Genomic DNA, 21,095 nt, shown 5'->3' with positions numbered 1-21,095 from the left:
CCGTTCTCCATCCGCTCGGGGGGCCATGCCTCTGCCCCTCCCTATGGAGGGCAGGGGCTCAGGATGTCCCATATACCCCTCGTGTCCGCACCCCCACATGTCTCACCCCGGGGTCCAGCCCCCTCCGCACCCGGGCCCCGCAGCGCTCCCGCCCAGCCCCTTCCCCTCCCCTCGCTCCTTAAACCCAGCGGCCGCCGCAATCCGGCCCCTCTCCCGGCCCGGCTCCCGCTGCCGCCGGGTCCCGCTGCTGCCCCGCGTCCTGCTCGGGCCCCGTCCTTCCCTCTCCTCTTCCCCCTTTCCTCCCGGCTTTTCTCTCTTTTCCTTTCTTTCTTTCCTCCTTTCTTTCTTTTCTCCTTTGTTTCCTTCTTTCTTTTCTCCTTTCTTTCCTCTTTTCTTTCTTCTCTCTCTCCCCCCTTCTCCCCCTCTCCTCCTCGTCTCCCCTCTTTTCCTCTTTCTCCCCCCTTTCTCCCCCACCAGGACGGGAATGAGTGAACAGAAGATGCCGCGTTTTGCCCATTCCCTCCCTGTCCCTATCAAGTCGCCTTGAGAACCTGTGCGAGCAGGGGGTGTCTGCGTGTGTCTGTGCTCTTGTCCCTGCACGCCCAGCGTCGCAGCTCGTCCCGCCTGGCCTGACAACTCCGCGTTGACACCTCGGCTGCGCGCTGAGCGCGGCTCAGGACCCGGGCGCCACGTACCATTTGGGTAGTGCTGTGTTCGTAAGGTAAGGGGACGTTCTGGGGGCACTGTGACCCTGGACACCACCTTTGTTTTGTCCTTTCCATGTCTCACTTGTGCAGGGAGGCAGCTCAAGTTCAGAAGAAGAGTGTTTTCTTTTTAAGTATGCAGACATGCAGGAACAGGATCTGCCCTACAAAGACAGCCCAGCAGGAACTGTATTACATTATTCTTAATACGCGTTTGCATGTTTTTTCCCTTAGCCAACAAGTTTTCAGACCACATAGTTGGCTAGGTGTCATCTGAATCAGGTCTGGTTCAGCCCTTGAGTTGTGATTAGCAGATGCAAAGTGCCTTCACTACAGATGATGAAGCAGCGACTTAGGAATGCATAATGCCTTCACTGAGGAAAGCTCTTGTAAAAGTTCAGAGGTGACAGGAGGTTTACAGATATCTACATTATAATTACTGTTTTCAGGGCTGGTTCTGATTGGGATTTTGATGACCTAACACCTTCTTGTATTCTGTGTGACACTCTATCAGGATGCAGGACCACCATGGGTGTTAGCAGGATGTTTCCTTCGTTTCATATGTATCATGAATGTACTGTGCACTGCTTTGTAGCTATAGCCTGTAGCTTCCTCTAAGCTGCCCAATTCAGCAGTTCCTTCACTTCTGTGTTTTTTACATAGCTGGTGTTCTTAAAGCAAGTGTACTGACTGCTTCCCAGCTGACGTTCCATGGGCATTAGCATGCATGCAGTGCTCTGCCTGTTTGCACTGATTTTGATTAAGACCTTAAAATAACAACAGCCCATCTGTGCAGTGTGGACACTGATGGAGCCATTCTCAGGAAGATGCACCTGCAAAATCTATCGGTATAGCTGTGTGCTTAATTTGCACCTAGGATCACTCTAGATGCGTGCCTGAATCTCTCCCCTTTTTCTTTGATGGATGCCTGTTCAGACATCTGATTCGGGGGAGTTTGTGTAAATACTGAAGAATAAATACCCACTGATAAAATAGTAGGAGCAGTTTCTCAAATAGGTTGGGCAGGTGATTGTAAGGTCTATTTTGCTTCAAAAGCTCCTTTTTTTTTTTTTTTTTTAATAGTAAGCATGTAGTAGTTTTTACTGAAGTTTCAATCCTACCATCATGCATATTTTCCAGTGTGATACTTCTGGCGATGTTCAAGGCCAGGTTGGACAAAGCCTTGGGTGTCATTGTTTAGTGGGAGGTGTCCCTGCCCATGGTGAGAGGGTTGGAACTGGATGATCTTAAGGTCCTTTCCAACCCTAACTATTCTATGATTCTGTTCTATGATTCTATACAAAGACTATGCTCTTTGCCCACAGATGGGACAGTGCTCTGAAGTAACTTCTAGTAAGACATATCAAGTACATATATTAGAATTTGCATCAGAGAAGTGTTTGTGGAATATTACTACAAAGAAAGTTCTGAGTGTGTTTTGCAGATTTGCTGTTATTTTCAGTACGTGTGTTGTGTTGCTGTTGCTTCTAATAAGAGGCAAAGAGCTGTTTGGGGGTCCTTTCTGGTGAAACTGAGGCTTGGAGAAGTTAAAAGTCCCATTCTGAACTTAGAAACAGGCAGTCTACCTAGTGATGAATGTCTGGTTTTGTGTAAAATCATTCCAGGGCAGTCCTCAACACATTGGAAAGCAAAGGGAAGAAACCAGGTCTTCTGACTTCAGAAAGAGCAGATAATGGTACCACTCTCTTCTGGAATCAGCCTAGGGCCAAATCTTGCTTGTTTTACTGATGTAAATACTATTATTTCAAATATGAGTAAGACCAATGCCATGAATGAGAAGAGGGTATAGGCTGGAATAGTATATCTGATGAAGGACTTGCTGTGTGGGAAGCATCAGTGTGACTCATGAATATGACTCATGTTAGTATGGTGGAAGAACAAGGTCCCCAGTGGGGACCCAACGGAGGAGGAATTAGGTGGAAGAATTAGTTTGTTCCTGTGGTCTGTGGGAATCTTTTCCTGAGCTCAGAGACCCCGACAACGTGTGGGTGAAGCACCTATACATACATGTAAGTCTTTTTTTAATTCTGCTGACATTTCATGCAGTTTTAGGGCAAACATCATTGCTACATGCCAGAGCTAGCTTTTGATTCTGGAGATTATGATACTGAAAATAGCAGGAATAAAAGAACGCTTTTGTTTCCAGCACGTGATAATTTTCTTGCGAAAATACATTTCTGAGATTCACTCAGTAATTATGTTGGATTGAAAGGATATTTCAATTTGTCATTCCCAGCCCTTCCTTCTAAAACCTGTTTTGATTAATCACTGCTGGGTGATGGCAATACCTCCCTTTTAAAAACTGTTCTTAAACTCTCTCCCTTTCTCATAGTGAGAAGTGAAACCTTTAACAAAACCCTTGCATTGTATCAATGATTTGGATGTACCACCATGTGTGAATAATATACAGGTGATATTGGGCTATTTCAGTAGTTCAGACAACACCAAATTCCCCAGTCTTTCTTAGCTAAACTTTATGTCTTGTCTCCCATGACACTGAAATATCCCCTCCCAGCCTTTCCAGCTGTTCTACCTAGTGAGGAAGATGTGGCAGTGCATTTCTGCCTTTACAGCCAGCTCTTTAGAGAGGAGCCATTCCTGCAGGTCTTTCTGTAGCCAAATGAGTATAAAGTCAGTAATGCTGGGTCCTTATTGAATACTGCTCACTTTGGATTGAGCACTACCAACTGTTACAAAGAAGTTTTGGATCATGAGAGCTCAAGTTTTGGCAATGAGGAAAGGGGGAGAAAGCATCTACAGAAATCACTGAACTGTAACAGGAATTCGGGACGTAATTTGAAATCCTTGTAGCACATGTAGGTAGAACAGGAAAATGAACATATTGGAAACTATCAGGTCATACTTGGACACAAACTCACTCTGTTATTTTACTCCATCATACTCTTTATTTTTTATTTTTTACTGGTGTTTTCCTAATAGCTTGTTCGAGTTGCTGCTGAAGGTTTTGTCATCCCCTTCAGTGGAAGTCCCATTACCAAGGGTCAGTAAATTACACGTGAAGTTAAGGATACTTTCTTAACATTACAGCTAAAAAGCTCACTGGGCTGTTGTCAGAGGCCATGGACAGAGGATGTTCTCTGTCAGATGTGCTGCACGGCCTTTAGCAAGTCACTGAACCTGTGCACAGTCAGTTCTTCCACTTGTGAATGAGAGATAATATTAGAAGGAGAATTTACATCAGTTGTGACCTTGAGATCTTAAAAGAAAAAAAGAAATTTTTTATTAGTTGAAAACATTCTGATTTCTTCTTAATTGAGTAATATATGCTATAATGATAGGTAACATTTCCAGAGTTTTGAGTTGCAAGGAGAGACTGGGTGGATCCAATTATTGGAAAGTATAGAATCAGAGAACCATTTAGGTTTAAAAAGAGTTTTAAGATCATAGAGTCCAACTGTTTGTCTAACACTGCCGACCACTAAACCGTGTCCTTAAGCACCACATCCACATGTTTTTCAAATACCTGCAGGGATGGTGACTCCACCACTGCCCTGGGCAGCCTGTTCCAGTGCCTGACCACCCTCTGGGGAAGAAATTTACCTAATACCCAATCTAAACCTTCCCCAGGTACAACTTGAGGCCGTTTCCTCTTGTCCTATCACTTGCTACTTGGGAGAAAAGACCGACCCCATCTCACTACAACCTCCTTTCAGGCAGCTGCAGAGAGCAGTAAGGTGCCCCTGAGCATTCTCCTCTCCAGGCTAAACACCCTTAGTTGCTCATTCATTCCTAGTCTGAGCATGAGGGTGGGAGGGACGTGATAGCTGATAATTTTTATTTTTGAGCCTTACCAAAGGGTCTATGAAGATTAAATATCTGATACTCCATCCAGCAAGGAAGGAGTATAGACACAATATTATTGCCTTGAGGAAAATGGGTTCAAGATTGGCAGTAGCAGGAAAGATGGTGGGTACATCATCTGCCAGGAACTGTGGTATAGATTAGAGATTTAATTTGGAGTGGGGAAAAAAGAACCCCCCCCCAATCAAACATTATTGATATGCAACAGATATGTTACTTCCTCCTGATAGTGGAAAATTCATTTCATGTCACAGGTGATGCAAGTAGTGAGGTAGCTTTTGTTTCCTTTTGCTGCTAGAAACAAGATAAACCCAAAGATTTTCTGTGCTTTGGAAGAATGAAAGCAGTCTGAGTTGCTATTCTTCATTACGCTGGGGTTCTCATAGCAAATACCAGGTATCTTTGTGTAGTGACAAACAGGAGCCTGAGATTTCTAGGAGTATTTTGACTTTAAAAGGCTTCTTCCTATAAAACCATATAAAAATTCTTCAAAGGCTTCAACAGTGTTTCTTCCCCAGCATGGAGACAATTTAGCACTAAAGAGAGGACACTGTGAGCCCTGGCACTTGCTCACAAGCTCTTGCGCTATAGAAATAAGCAGCAGCCCATCCTGAGAGCCTATTGAGGAGTCACAAATCCCACACCAGGGTATACATGGCTGTGGAGCTGGCCAAAATGTTGAAAAGCTGGGTCCGATCTGGTTGCACATCAGAAACCTTCTCCAAGCTGTGTTAGCCTTGCAATTCATTAGGCATGAATGAAATTGAGTTATGGGTCATATTTTGCAAGTAATGTCAGTCCTGATTATGCAGTTGTCTGGATTTCTTTTGCTCAGGGAATACTGCTATCACAGAGCTTATCTGCTATGCAGTAGATGTAAGCTATCCTTCCTCAGCTTATCAGAATCTATTTACTTTGCACTGATTCAGTTCCTCAGAAATTAATCTTTGATTCTTTGTAAAATAGGAGGATCCCTCGAGTTCAATTTAAACAGTCAATTTGATTATTGTTACTTCCTAAATGTTGATTCTTCAGTGTTTTTAATAAAAGATGGCAAAAATGACATATTTCACGTGGCATTTGAGGAGATGTTTAAACCATTGGTAGCTTTCAACTGGTTTGGACTCATGCTCTTTGCTCCAAGCTTAGCCAGCACTCACTTGTGGCTTGATTGCTTATTATCTAAGTGCTATTTCTGCAGTGCTGTTTGCTGAGCCATGTTGAATTATGTGCCTATTGGCAGCATCCAGGTATTTCTTTCCAGAGAAACCAGGTTTATATTGATTGTCGTAAGAAGAATTGTTCTGCATATCAATTGCAAAGATTTTCTTGAGCTGGAAAGTTTATTGCTGAGGGCACCAGGAGGGGTTTCTGTTGGGTCCACATTTAGTTTAAAACTAACTCAACTTGTACAACAGAACTTCAGTAATTCCAATTCCATCAGCAGATAAAGGTTACAGATAATCTGCATGGGCTGTCTTGATTACCACTGCAGTTCTTAGAAATAAAGCAACAGCTGGTACCCGTGTGAAAGCACTTGCACTCAGCATCCCTGCAACCGGTTATCCAATACAGTGGTAGAACCATTTTTCTCCACAGTAAAGTGAGATACCCTGATGAACCACTTTGTATTCAGCACTACTACAAAGAAGTTTTGGAACATGAGAGCTCAAGTTTTGGGAATGAGGAAAGAGGGAGAAAACATCTATAAACATCTATAAAAATCACTGAAACTGAGGAACTGGGGACATATTTTGAAATCCCTGTAGCAAATGTAGGTAGAATAGGAAAAGAGCAGGAAAATGAACATATTAAGAAACTATCAAGCTATATTTGGACAGAAACTCACCCTGTTATTTTCTTCCATCATGCACTTCATTTTACTGGTGTTTTCCTTATGGCTTATTCCAACTGCTGCAGAAGGTTTTGTGATTCCCTTTCAGTGGAAGCCCCATCAGGCTTCATTGGGGTCAGTAAATTACAGGTGAAGTCAAGGATTTTGCCTTAACATTGCAGTTAAGAAGCCCACTGGACTGTAGTCAGGGGCTATGGACAGAGGATGTTCTCTGGCAGATGTGCTGCACAGCCATCAGCAAGTCACTGAACCTGTGCACAGTCAGTTCTTCCACCTATGAATGAGAGTTTGGAATGCAAAGGAATAGGTGGTTTTCACTCCATTATAGTACTTGTTAAGAGAAGAGTGCAAAATATACCTGAACATATTCAGCAAATCCCATTCACTTGATCTAAGCAGGGTGGTCAGGCCCAGTGGTTTTAACTCCTCGCTGGTAAATTAATTCATTACCTGCTAGGAGGCAGCAAGGCACAGCCCTTCTGTAGCACCTGAAATTCATCTGCTCCTGTGTGAGCACTGGTGAAGCTCAAATCTGCTTCATTTCAATGATCTGTTGCATCACAGCTCAGGATGCTCTCAGTCTGAACATGGGACCTCATGATGTAGTTCTGCATGACCAGAGACTTCATATTCCTGCAGCAGGAACTAAGCAAACAATCATTTGTGTTGTAAAGGACAATACTTTAGCATAGGTAATAAAACTGCCTGACTACTCTGGGGGGCCTAAGGCAGGAGAGAATTACTCACTCCTAACAGATGGGTTGACAACCTTTGTTCAAGTCTGACATTTCATAAGCCGTCTTGTGCTTGAGTTGTTTCAAGGCAATTTCCCCCATCCTGTTTTGCTGTTTAATTATGGTACCACCTCTAGAGTATTTCTAAGAGTGGTTTTTATGTTTTTGTGGAGGCTTTTCTCAGTTATATACAGGTAACTGCTTTAATGATTGATTTCTGGAATTAAAACAGTTTACACCTGGGTTTATTTTTGCTTCTTTCTTTGCCGTCCCCTGGGTTTATTGCTGAGTGCATTTTCTGTTCTGGGTTTTTTCAGTCAAGTTATTCGTGTATTTCTGAGTAGTTTCTTTTTCTCCTTTTTAATTCACTGTTCAGCCTTTTTTATTGCTGCCTTCGACTTTTTGTTTCCTTTTCAGCAGGTATCTCTATTGTCATGTTTTCTTCCCTTAACATCCTTTTCACTTCCTTTAGTACCTGTTCCCAGATTATGGGCCATGACCCCAGGAGGGCTGTAGCACCTATGAGTGGGCTATAACATTAAGTACTAATTTTAGATGTTTTGACACTGGGAAGAAGTTGAAGAAATGTTGCTTTCCAGGGCATTATCTGATCACGCTGTATATAAAGAGAAATTGTCTTCCCTTCAGCAGTTTCTGAGCTAAGACTGATAAGACACAGTGAAACAGATAAAGCATAAAGTACCCTTATGCCAGATTCCACTGCTATGATATACAGCTTAAAACTATTTACCCTTACTTCCATTTCTTGTCAGTTCCACACCTATGATTTTGCTCCTTGTCTCTCTCAAAAAGAGATGAGTTTTGAAGGTAATAACCCATAAGGCAGGTCCTAGCCAGACAAGGAAGCCACAGAGGGAGCTTGTAGGTACAATGAGTTTTGGGAAGTCTGTATCCCAAGTTGGAGGAGTTCCTGGCAGCTTTGTAGGTCTTCAGGATTCATAAGAAATAAAACCCCAACCAAACCACCAGAAATAAGGAGGAACAATTCTATGTTAACCACTGTTGTTTATCCCCTTAGCTGTATGCCTTTGTCCTTCTCTTCGTTAATGACTTGAAGATTCGTCATATCATAGAATCAACTAGGTTGGAAAAGACCGTTAAGATCATCATGTCCAATTGTTAACCCATCACTGCCAAGTCCCCCACCTGAATTCTGTCAAATAATGCTGTGGCATTGTAGTGGCATGGATGGGCATAGCCCTGTGGCAACGACTGTGCCACTGGTTTGTGTGGTGTTTAACCTCTCTTGGCTCTGTCTGCCTCGAGCAGTGAGGATGATTATGTCTAGAGACGGGCCTTTTCCACTCAAGATGTCATGATGGGTCACCTCACCTAGTTCTAGATACCTGCTGGAGACTCTCCTGCTCAGCCAGACACCCGTATCACTGCACTTAGAGGCAGTGAAGACAAACAGGAGGCCTTGCAGGGTGATCTGTCTGACCGGTTTGAAATGTATTACTCCCAAGAAATGTCTGTTCATCTCTATGGATTATAAAGGGCTGGCAGGTGGTTTATTCAGATACAAACACACTGTAAATCTCTGCATTTGGTCAGATGAATCACCATAATATCAATAAGTCCTCAGAGCATCGCTCAGTAGAGTTAACTGTGAGGACTGCATTCCCCACAGGCTTGCTGGGGAGGATCATGGCTGTTGACCAAGAGTCAGTGGCATATCTCTCTCAACAAATTAGCACTGCAGAAAAGTTCTGTATTGATTAAAACTAGTGATTAAAGTGAATGGGAGGGTTTGGAATAGTTGCAGCAGGCCAATGTGCCAATTTTATCCCAGGTATCAGATCTAGGATCTTTCAGGACATATGCAGTGAGACAGTGATGTCATGTAGCTAAGTGCTCCATCATGTATGGATGATATAGGAAGTATCAGGCTGTTGGACTGTACAGTATCTTAAGAAAGCTCTCCTCCAGGGCTCATGCAGGAGGACGGATTACACTGGCTTTGGGGAATACTATCCTTTGGGTTGATTTAGTTGCCCCTTGTAGCCAATTTAAGACAATACTGACATGAAGACAGTGTTTCTCTTGCATTGAAACAGTTCAGCAAAAATAATTCCTAGAAGATGATTACAACTTCCTGTGAAACAGACACTTAAACGATAATTTCACTTATGTCTGTTATAAATGGGATAATGTTTATTAATTCTGGTTTGTCTTTATGAGGCTCTGCAGAGCATGGATAATCTATGTAGTCTCTCAATTAAATTATATTATTACGCATACTCCTGATCCACGCCTGGGTGGGAGGATCCATGCCATTGTGCATACAACTTTTCTGCCTCATTACCAGCTCTTCTTGTTTAGCTGACATGTTTGCCTGATCAGATGATAAGTGTTAATCCCTTTTCTATTCTGTGACATGATGCTGTATTGGATGGCTGTGAAGCTGATAGGAGAGTTTTTCTCCTTCACTACTCTCCATAAGAATGGGAAGTGTGAGGAGGCTATTAACCCCTTTAGAATCTTCTATGTCTGTGTACTCGGGGGATTTGTGAAATCCTTTCTGTTAGATTGTAAACCCTTTCAGCACAAGGATCATGCCTGGTAAACAGGACACCCTTTGCTCCTGTCACAGCACAGATAATGTGGGAGAGGAAAGTTTTCCTTCTGGTACACCACCACTTGGACTGCTGGACTGACAGTAATCGCCACTCTATTGCAGTAAACTTACGCAAAACCTTCCGTGTCCAAGCCCCTGACTTAAAAACTGGCATCTAAAACACCAGGTGACGGGTGAAGAGCCTGGTTATAACCCTTTTCTAATCCTTCCAGGACCAGTTTCTAACTTAGCTCATAAACAGAGTATTGCTGGGAGACGTATCTCGATGAAAGACTTGAGGGGATGGTGGCACCCTAAAGATCAGATGAGGGGTCATTTTATTTTAGGGCTTTCAAAGGCTCACTCAGGATGGAGAACCTTGGAGGCACTACTGCAGGTAAACCATGGGTAACTCTATAGGGCAGAGCCTGACTTTAAACTGCTCCTTGCAAATAATCCCCCAGGTGCTGTAACAGGGACCATGACTGAAATAAGATGAGAGGCGAGGGTATACACAGTTACAATTCAGGAGACTAAAGCAAGCTAATAGAACATTTGGGAAATGGATTTGTCCAACCTACCCCTATTTGTCTCGCCATCTGCCTGGGTTTATTCACTGACTAATTCACCTTTCTTCCCGAAAACCGAAAACCTCTGCTCCATAGGTTTTTACATTGCTTGGGAATGTGACAATGCCAAGAGCAGCACCCAGACTCCTGAGCAGTAAAGGAGTGACCAGGAGGGTCTCACAGGTTTTACACTAGATCCATATTGTCTTACTGGTTTTTAAAGAGTCATTTCTCAGGAGTTAATGCTTCTCTCAAAGTTTCAAGTGTGTTGCCTGCTGCCAAGAGCAGAGCTTTCTTTCTACATGTATAGGTCATTATTGGGCTCTTTGTCCTTTTAAAAACCACTTGATTCACTGGAATGGGTTGCCCAGGGAGGTTGTGAGTGCTCCATCCCTGGCGGTGTTCAAGGCCAGGTTGGATGAAGCCTTGTGTTGGATGGTTTAGTGAGAGGTGTCCCTGCCCATGGCAGGGGGGTTGGAACTGGATGATCTTGAGGTCCTTTCCAACCCTAACTATTCTATGATTCTATGAAACAGCACAGTCCTTAAGCCATAGGAGTTGTGCAATCTTGTATTTTACTGGAGATGGTCCTTCTTAGCTCATGGTTTATCACAAAAAGACAAGCTTGTGGCCTTGTGGACATCAAACTGAATTACAAAAGAGTGGATTTCATCTCCTGGGGTACAAAATCACTCTGTTATGTACCACAAAAAAAGTGGTAAGAATGGGAATTAAAAGCTATTATTTGCAAAAGGAGGTTGTCAAGTATTAGATACTGGGGGCAGATTTTGAATAGGTTGTGCTATCATTTTCTAGGAGAAAGAAGAAATAGGGTACCCATATGTTATTACATAAAAAAAGTAGTCTGACATTTGAAGCATGGTAAACACTTAAATCTTCCATCAATGGTGCCACTGAAGTGAATATTTTAAGTTGCATTTGAAAATGCATCTTAATGAATCCTGCTTCCTTTGATGCCATGTATAAAACCAGCAGCTTGCTTCTCTCAGTGCCCATTTCTATGTCACAGACTGTGAGATCCCAGATCCCAAACTTTTAACGAGGAAAGTTAGTAGAATGAAAATAAGTAGATTTTCTGAATGAATGAGAACTCAGGGATTACTTTATATCCAACTCTATACTTCAGGTATAGATGCCTTTTCCAGGATCCGTCATTGTCTGTCTTTGGGAAAAGCCTCTGACCTTTTCCACACTGATGCCTTCTTGAACTAAAAATCAATTCTTTAGGATATGGTTTAGACAATGTCTGAACAGAGTGCGAAATAGACATAGGAAAATTCATGCAATCCTTCCTACAAGTTTAGTGTTTTCTGGGAACAAATCCATGAGGTCTAAGAAGGACTTTGTCACTAGCAATGTTTATCAGGGAAGCTGTGAATGCTCCATCCCTGGCAGTGTTCAAGGCCAGGTTGGACAGAGCCTTGGGTGACGTGATTTAATGATCTTAAGGTCCTTTACAACCCTAACTATTCTATGATTCTGTGATTTAAGGCTTCAGCACCATGTTTGTTGTTATACAGACTTAAGTGGGAAATGACCCCCAATTTATTGAGGTTCCTACCATGATGTCTTTATTTAGGGGCAGATTCTGTCATCCCAATAAAAAAATACAGAGTGCTTTAATCCACAAAGAGGTATGCTGAGATACCAGTGGGATTGTCTGAACATTGATCTTTCTGCAGGTTGTGTTACTAAATCAGCAGAGATAGCAAAGGCTGTGGTCACTTCTGGTTCACATCATTCAGGGTGTGATATTTTAAACCCAAAATCTCTGCGTTGGCTTCCAATGATGTGATGAGTTCAGTAGGAACACTTGAAGTACTAAAAATGCAGAACTTGTAAACTGCTTTCAATAATTGTCAAAATACTTATGTTTAAAATGGTGAAAAATCTGTTTTTAAAACATGTACATGACAAGTTACGGAAAACTAATGCACTCAGGCTGCTCTCTATAGTAAAAGCAGGTGGCAATATCCTTTCTAGCAATGGCACCAGGAAATAATTCAAATCACAGCATAAAAGCCACTGACCTGATTGCCAGACAGCAAATTGCATTAAATGGGTATCTGTAAATACTGGTGTATTCCCAATACTGGGACCAGCACAGAGAGTAGTGTATCTGTCTGCAGATAAAAGGGATGTTAAGAAGTGCCTGTGTGCTATCCCAGGCCAGGAGGGAGGTGAAGGCAGATGCTGCCCAAGCAGTAATCATGGGAGGCACCGCAGCAGGGATAACCCTTCGTTACCATCCTTCTCTTCTGCATTTGTGGTGGCTGTGAGGCTACTTTGGTCCCTAGGAGGGGTAGAGTAGATCCCAAGTTCTGCCCACATCCTGCCCGTCCCTGCCTGTTTACTTGCAGGGCTGTAGCCTGCAGAAATGCATTCCTCTGCATGGGACAGAGCTCAGAAATAAGGTAGGTCTTAATGTGTCCGAGAGCCATGTGATGGGAAAAACACTTTTGCCTCCTCTCATTCTTTTCCTAAGACGAGAAATGGGATAACAAAATCCAATCCTAGAATAAATCTTTGCATTTCCACTAGGAATGCTCCCTTCACTGTGAGATTCACACTATGCAAAGGCAATGCTCCTATTTATAACCTGTGGTTGAAGGGAAGTCTCTCATTAAGAGTCGTCTTATACTAACTGTTGAATAGATTTAAATGCTTTGGTAACATTTATTTCAAGAGCTTGTCCTCTGCAGAATGGTGGGTGAGCATCAGCATCAGGGTCTGTGCAGCTTTATTCATGCTTTGCACTTGTGTATTTCCACTGGGGCTTGGGTTTGTTTTGGTGTTGGTTTTGATTTGTCTTTTTGAGTAACATAAGTACATAGAGCTGCAGCTGCACATAAGGATGGAGTCAGGCTCTGAGATACCAGACATTTTCTGCTACAGAAAAATAATTGATTCCTGCTATTTGGAATGTGATGAAACTGAAATGTGTTAAGGTTGAACACTTAGCCTGCACTTGCATGATCTTTCCAATAACTCATGTTCCTTTGAAGCCGTTTCACCGTCCTGACTTTCCTGTTCTTGAATTGTTGCCAATGAAACTGAGTCCTCCTGATGTAATTCATAAGCAGGATTCATAAAGCTGACACTCTTTACATTGGTATGTGGGGAAGAGAAATCTTTTTGCCTCTAGGATGTTATTAGGAACAAGATGACAACTTGTGAATGTTTTCCAGGTATCATAATTCTTTAATATATTGGAATGTTGAATAATATTAGTGATAACATCACAGCAATGTGTGACGGAAGAATTAGCATTTCTGTTACATTGAATTGCAGATACCTTTGTTCTAGCTTCAGGGAGACATCAAAAGTCCCAATGCTGAAACCTTTGTTATAGGTTTTTACATTTTTTTTTGTCTTCTAATGCATTCAACCTTACAGGGACTTCACCTGTGAGGTATGCAAAACCAGGTAAAACAGTGGTCTCATGGTCCAGTGTCATTTCTGTGAATGTAACTGAATGGTTTATAAAAGTAATGGACCACCTTTTATAAGAACTCTTCCAAAGCAGAGCTTTTAGAAGAAGGATTTTTGTGGGGGTTTTGGTGAACTCTTGATAGTTAGTGAAGTCATTGTCAAGTTAGACAAGCTGCTACATGTGAATAAATGAATCACTACATCACACTAATGCAGTGGTGTGGAAAAGCAAGAAGTGGTCTATTGTCAGTGAGAAGGGGTGCAAGAGCAGATATGCTTTGCCATTTGCTCTGACAAACGCTCTTCCACAGACTTCGGAAGTGGAAGGTCTGTATCGAGACTAAAGACCTATATTATGCTTCCAATCTTTTATCTGTTCCATGCAGCTCGTAAGAGCTAGAACACTTATCTCTTGGACTTGAGAGTCAAAGCTGGTGTTCAGTGCAGATGGGAACACCAGAGAGGAGTTAAACCCACAGCAGTCATCTGCTCAGGTGATTGATGTGAATACAGGAAAGCAGCAGCTCCTATCATCTGGACTCACATAGCTATTTCCACAGGGGATTGGAACATCCCTTTCAACAGGTAAATGTCAAACATGACTATTGTACTGTATGATGCTAAATCTATACAGAAAGCTGTGCCATGGAAAGGTGTAATTTACGAGCTAAGTACAGTGGCTCCCTAAGCTTTCATATCCCAAGCACTGTTGAAATGTTGTTGTTTTACAGCTCTTGCTAGTAAGTAAATGCAGCAAGACCAGATTTCTCACACAGCAAATATTTCTCCAGATCTAACAGTTTAGGGTTCTTAAAGATTATTTCTTTTCCCATAAATCTGAGTGGTTTGGGATTTACACCAGTTATTGCTTTTAAGTGTACTTCTCCTCAGATGCCCGATTTGCCTGAGAGATGTAAGTGTTTGTGCCGGCATGGTGAAATGAAAGCCACAGTTCAGCAGCGTAGATTGAAGTCGGCTGGATTTTGGAGTGAAAATTCCTTCCCTGAATTTGGGAGTCACCCCAGCAACTCGCATGCCATGCATGCCAAGTGGCAGCAGAAGGGTGGAAGCTGAATGGAGAGCAGGATTGCATCAAAAGGCCTGGAAGTTAGATAGGGAAATAATGGTTGAAAAATGTACTTTCTTCAGTAGCTTTAAAAAATGCTTTCTGGTAAAAATACAGTGAACTCGGTTGCTATAGCTACCAGCAGGGTTTTGTAGAGAACTTCTTGAGGTACTTACTGTTTAGTGGTACACAAAAGCATAGTTTTTCTTAGTCTGAGGCTTCAGCATCACCTTGTGTTTGGATTCTCTCCTAAAGCATTTCAGCTGCCGCAGTGTTTAGAGTTTGTGGAAAAAGCAGAAAAAGGTGAGGTTCTATGTTGATCTTGAGAATTCTTTCTTTCCCCCTCTATTACACAAGTGTAACATTGCTGATGTAGCTGAGCTAGCATGTTATTTCATTTCTTATTTGGTTGTCTGTTTGGGTTCTTTTTAGGCTAAGGAATAGCTAATAGCATTGTGGGGCTTCATTTTTACCTTAGTAGGGAAAAAAACATTCAAATCATTTATTATCCACCAGCTTTGCCACTTGTTCTGGGCTCTAGAAGCCAGGGAAAGGTTTCATATTAAAACATGACACTGCAAACAGAAGATAAATGCATTCATTCTAGAGATCAAGTACATTGGGTGATGGTAACTGAGCACTTGAGCAACTTCCTGGTTCTGGTGTGGGAATATTGTGTCTCATAAATCAAGACTGATGGCTCTCTAGAGCAGGAAAAATGCTGCAACTTTTGTACAAGATATAGATGAGATACTGGTATTATCAAGAACAATTTTGTACTTACGTTGGCCAGGAGGTCAGACTGCACATGATTGTCCCTTTCATCTGTAATAATCTATAAATTAGAGATGTTCCCTGAATATATAAAGATGAATATGAAACACTTTTGCAAGTTAAATGAGGTCTTTTATGTATCCGTGGAATACAAGAGTTATATCACCTGGTTTTATCTAACAAAAAATGGACTGTCAGTCTTGCTAACAGAGGCAAAACAAGCACAATCCCATCTCTTAACTGGAAACATTAACATTGCATACATTAATATGTAGATTAAAGCATGCAGATTAAACATACAAACATGGACATGCAGAGTGAACATAAAACATGTAGATTAAAGCATACATTAACATGTAGATGAAAATAGTTACTCTTCAGAGAACAACTGTGTCTGAAATATTTGCTTATCTGTATATGGGGTAAATTCATGTGCAGCTCTGCTTATCATGGTGATCAGTATTATGGCATTTTACTTGGCACTGAAAGTAAAGCAAAGAAAGCTACCTGCTTAGGGCTCAATGGGGCAGGAAATCAAAAAAGATACAGAAAGGGCTAAGGCACTCACTGTCTTTTTGTAAGCTTTATTTTACTGATGAGGATGTCTTCAGGCTTCCAGGTTCCTGACTTTACCTGCAGAGTCAGTGAGAGCAAAGCATTACCCACTAGTATTTAGGATAGATAAACATCAGGGTTGACTTTATCCAATACAGCTTATGGATTCTGAAGAATCAGACTGAAGTTTAACCCTTTAGGCAATCCAGGACTCCATGAAGGCCCTATAGTATTAGTCCCATATCCATCATAATTCACAGAGAAACTGGACTAAATCCTGCACAAGGTGTTCTTTGTGTAAGCTAGTGTAACAGTTCAAAAAGACATTGCTTTTCCTAGCTCCTCTTTGGTCCTTCTAACCAAACCGGCTTTCCTAGGACAATTTTGTCATTCAGGAGTGTGTATCTGTTTAGAAACCTAAATGTGCTGCTTCTGTTCCTCATTAGACTTTATACTCAAGTACTTACACCCTTTTGCCTCTGAACTTGCCAAAGTTTCCTATTATTATCTTTACTATCTGTTAGCTGTTGCTGCTTTTGGCTGACTTTCTTGATCACCTTGATCAGATAGACATCTGTTGAAGTATTAGTGTCTCTTAAATTCCAACATCTAAATCTTAGCTGTTTGTTTAGGCTCCTTTTGTTGCATCTAGGGAAAAGAAGTACTTCTTGTGAGTAGTTCACTTATTTTACTCATCTGCTTTAGAAAGAGGTAAAATCAATCTGGCTATGGATTTATTTAGAGTATAATGAGGTAAATCCCAGCCAAAAACTCTTATCTTCAGAAATAGCCCAGTGTGAGACAGTATCTTAAATTCACCTTTAAAGTCCAGAAAGGCACAGATGTGATTTCATTGAAGTTCTAGCACTGCTGTCTACATGGATATCTCTTTCTGCTATTCTTCATGTCCCTTCCTCTCCACCAAACTGCCCAGTGTTGTGTTTGCTCTTATTTTCCTTGTAGCTACAGTATGTCCTGCCATCTGATCCTGTCTCTCTCATTTCTAGTTGTTTCTGTTACGAAGAAAATACTGCTTTCTTGGTGTTGTCACACAGCCCTTGGCCATCTACCTGAACAGAGCACATAGATATATTGTATCATAAAAGACCTATACCTAAAAATCAATACCCTGTTCCTGAGATAGCGATTCAGTACGCAAGCGTGTCACCAGTTTTGGAAATAATATGAACTTCGGAAATTTTTGAGTCCTTATCCATTTGAAAATATCCTTCCCCCCTCCATCAAATAATAAATGCTTTGCTACCTATTATTGTTTAACCAATAGCTATCTCTTCTTTTAAGGAACAAATTCAGAATATTGCATACAAATAGGTAAGGAAAGGGAATCAAGCTAGTTTTTGTTTCAAGTCTATATGGGGCAGCTTGGTATCACACTTCTTCCTACCACTTATTCGTGAAAATTAAAAGTAGGGAAGCAGAACAGAGGAGATGTGTCAGGGTGTGAGTTGAGATGGTTCAAAACCCTTCCAGCCATTCAAGATTATTCACTTAACACTGTCCCACCTGTTGCTTTGAGCACAGGCTGTTGTGCTGGGGTAGCTGGCAGTGACATTTCTTATCAGCTATTAAGCGATGGGCCTTCTGTGTCTGTCAGTTCCTGGTGTGAAAGCAGTGTATGGGCTGTAGAGCACAACTTGCGGTTTTGTATCCTTTCTGTGTGAGTGACAGTGGTGATGAGACCCCTTTCTAGTAGAAAATATGGGTAGTTTGCATGCTTTCTTCTGGCTACAGGCTTTTTCCTGTTTAATTTGAAGCTTTCAGACCCTTATTTGCTGTACTTCTTTTAAGTGTTGTCTTCATCATCACTATTGCTCACAGCCATGTAAGCAGCAATGCCAAGAAAAGTGACAAGGCAGAACTTTCCTGTAGGTCTCCCACTGCCAGGATTGTGGCAAGATCACAGAAGGATTCACAGGATTCCCTGTGTGTTGCATTTGGAAACTGGGAGGAGTAAAGTTTGTTTTATCTCAGGCTCAGATTTAGGATCTCTGACACTGGATAATCTCTGCTTCTGCTTGACTCCTGTGTGTTCCCCTTGCCTGCTAGTACCATGTAGATGATGCCCATGGTGCTGGGCAGAGACGGCTGAGACATCAAGGATATTCTATCCAACTTGTTTTCACTCAAAGCTGGTGCTGCATTGAGGCGTGCTTCTTAATTCTCTTATTTTAAAGGAGTTTGTGTTGATGCTGAAGACATCCGCCGTGCAGACATGTATGGTCAGAGGAGATTCATCTCCCTCTCTCCTCCTAGCCCCAGCTCCTTTTGTGGGAGAGAGAAGCATTTGAGATTAGAGCCAAAACAGGCTTGAGGCACTCACTTCCAGGATTTTCAGTCTCAAATCCTCCATACAACCTCCCCACTCTGCAGACACCTAAATAGGTTAAGGTGTCTAACCTTAGAGTTCTGTTAGGTCTTCTCAGAATTGTCTCTGCCTTAAATGATTAGAGTTATACAATTATAAGAAATAAAATCTGCAATCCTATGTGTGTTCCAGCCTCACTTTGTTGTTTCAGGTCAGTTCTCAAAGTGCTTTCCTGCCACAGTGTGATGTCAGCTAACCATGAATTGCTTTCTACCCTGGGGCTCTGCTGCAGCAAGGAAGCACAGAATGGCCTTTTCCTAGAATACCCAGTGGGAAAAGGTTGCTTGCAAGCTACTTATATCCATTCATATGTCTTTTTCTTTCTTGTGTGTTAGAAGCAGCATTGCTTGTTCTCAGTAGACATGAGCATGGAGAGACTTCACTTGGGTGGATTTCAGGCAGTGGATACCGCACAGGGGACGATACCTCCTGCAACTGGGTAAAGAGGGGAAGATTCAGAAAGGTGCAAGGCTGAGGCTGTAGCCCTGCTATCTGCATTTCCCCAGGTAACAACAGGTCTCTCTTGTTTCCATGGCTTTTCGTCACAGATCCTTCACTTTTGCTTGTGTGTTGGTGTCCACAGTAGAGCTCTGGGTTTCATTACAAAGGCCAACACCATGGAAACTGGACCACGGAAATCCTTCGGTATACTAAATCTCTTCATCAAATGTCATTGGTTTTGAACAAACTTTTATGACATTAGATGGCCATCAACTTGTTGGAACATACAGAGCAGCAATTCAGCCCCATAGTGCAAGTAGAAGGCATTAACGTGCCTGTATTAGGGAAGCTCAGAAGTGTTGGAAGTGGTGGGTGGGTGTGTGGTACCTTTCACATTAGCATAGCCCTGTTAATAATCCAGAGAGTGACAGGCAATTGGTATGAGCTCACTTCTGGAGCTTGCAGGGATTCTGGTAATCCTTATCCAGGCTATTATCATAATGCATAAGGCAAGGAATCTGAAGCAATTCTTCCTTGCATTGGCATCAGTAGGAGTTCTGGGAAATGCATTTACTGGGCTTCTCTTTGTTAGAAAGGACGTTGCCTATTTTCCAAACAGATTTAGGCTGTTACCCCATTCCAGTTCCTGCTCCAGCTCTGCTAGCTGACTATATAAAGCCATGACATATGGATCTTTTTACTGACATAATCCTCTACTGTACTAAAAAAGAAAATATTAGGTTTCATTCCAAGAGCTAGAAGAACTTCCATAAGGATATAAAAAGCAGGAAATGGACGCTGTAAGAGTAGAGCACTCTCATATTGAATAGCCTCAAGGGACTCAATGTAAAAGGCTCCTTCCTAATAGTTAATATGAACTGGAAAAGCTCTGCCTCTGTTGAGAGGAAATGGGATTTGTGGGACTATCCCTACAGGTTACAGGGCTTAAGCCAAAAGACGGCGCTTTTGTGACTGTAATAAATCAATATACTTTGCACGTACAGCAGTAAAGACAGTATGAGCATGTAGATCTGGGGACGAATCTCAGATTTTCCATTCCATAGAGAAGTATTTCAATAGCTTGACCTGTTTGCTTCCTCTGTGGACATCATTTTGATCCTTGTCTTGCTTACATCTCTCCTCATTAATCTGGACTTCCTGCAGCCAGCAGTGGCTGTTAATTTATATGTTCGAATTGGACTCTCTTCTCATGAAGGCTAGTGAATGATGTTATCCATTACCCTAAATAGACAGTGTGCCTTGTATTACATGCAGGTGGTCGACTTTTCCATTCTAGCACATGTATATGCTACAAACCTTGCTTCAGTGACATCATGAGAGATGTTTCAGAGTTTTGTTAAGTTTAAAAGAAGTGGGGACAAAAGACAATGGACAAAGTTTTCTATCTTAGCCTGGGTGTGATAGCGGCATTATTGGGGTGCAGCTGCAATTGAGTGGTATATCTTGGAGTGTGTTTTCTGTCCTAGGAAGTACATCACCATTCATAAATTATTATGTATCTAAGTCATTGTATTAATATCTGCAGGAGTCAAACATATTTACACCTCAATGGATGAGCCGCTGCAGGGGCACAATGTGTACTAACAGCTGTGTAAATGGCTTGCAATCTACGAGACTCAAAGTACATATTTGGGGCTATTTCAGGGGTAGGAGAGGATGGCTCCCATATAAATAATGACAAGTTAACTGACTTTGAATTTCCTGTTCTGTTCCTGGTTCCCTGGTTCCCTGGTCCATGCTGAAAAGGTTTAGACTAGTGCTTTCCAAAGGAAAGTAAGTAAAAATGAAGCAGAAAAAGTTGATTTAAACAAAATGCAGCACTGTAAAGCTACTTTGCCATAAGGAAAAATGCATCTAAAAGTATCAAATTGATGCTGAGTCTCAAGTTCAATATTTTCTTCTTGGTTTTGCCAGCTAGTAAATAAACGAGAAAGAAACTGCCAGTGTGAGCACTACAAGTGCTGGTGCCAGGTTCTTGGGCAAGCCCTGTTTTCCAGACATTGTTTTCCCAAATCAGATGGGCAAAGCTTCCCCTTGTCAGCTCTCCTAATTCCTTGGACCCCACTCTGTGACACTTCCTGAGAGTCTTTTCCATGAAAAAGGTTAACTAAGATGC

The 21,095-nt window shown here is 41.9% G+C and overlaps 1 protein-coding gene across 1 annotated transcript in view; it reads left to right on the top strand.

Annotated features, from left to right (window-relative positions):
• Window positions 1-227: 227 nt before the first annotated feature.
• Window positions 228-21,095, top strand: part of LOC136009073 (collagen alpha-1(XXII) chain-like) — a 77,453-nt gene continuing 56,585 nt past the window's right edge. Inside the window, exon 1 of the mRNA XM_065669162.1 lies at window positions 228-721. The gene's annotated coding sequence lies outside the window, so the exon portion shown is untranslated. The remainder of the gene's footprint in view (window positions 722-21,095) is intronic.

This window comes from Lathamus discolor, chromosome 2, assembly GCF_037157495.1.
Source record: "Lathamus discolor isolate bLatDis1 chromosome 2, bLatDis1.hap1, whole genome shotgun sequence".
Lineage (NCBI taxonomy): Eukaryota > Metazoa > Chordata > Aves > Psittaciformes > Psittacidae > Lathamus > Lathamus discolor.
This window is presented reverse-complemented; position numbering and strand designations above follow the sequence as displayed.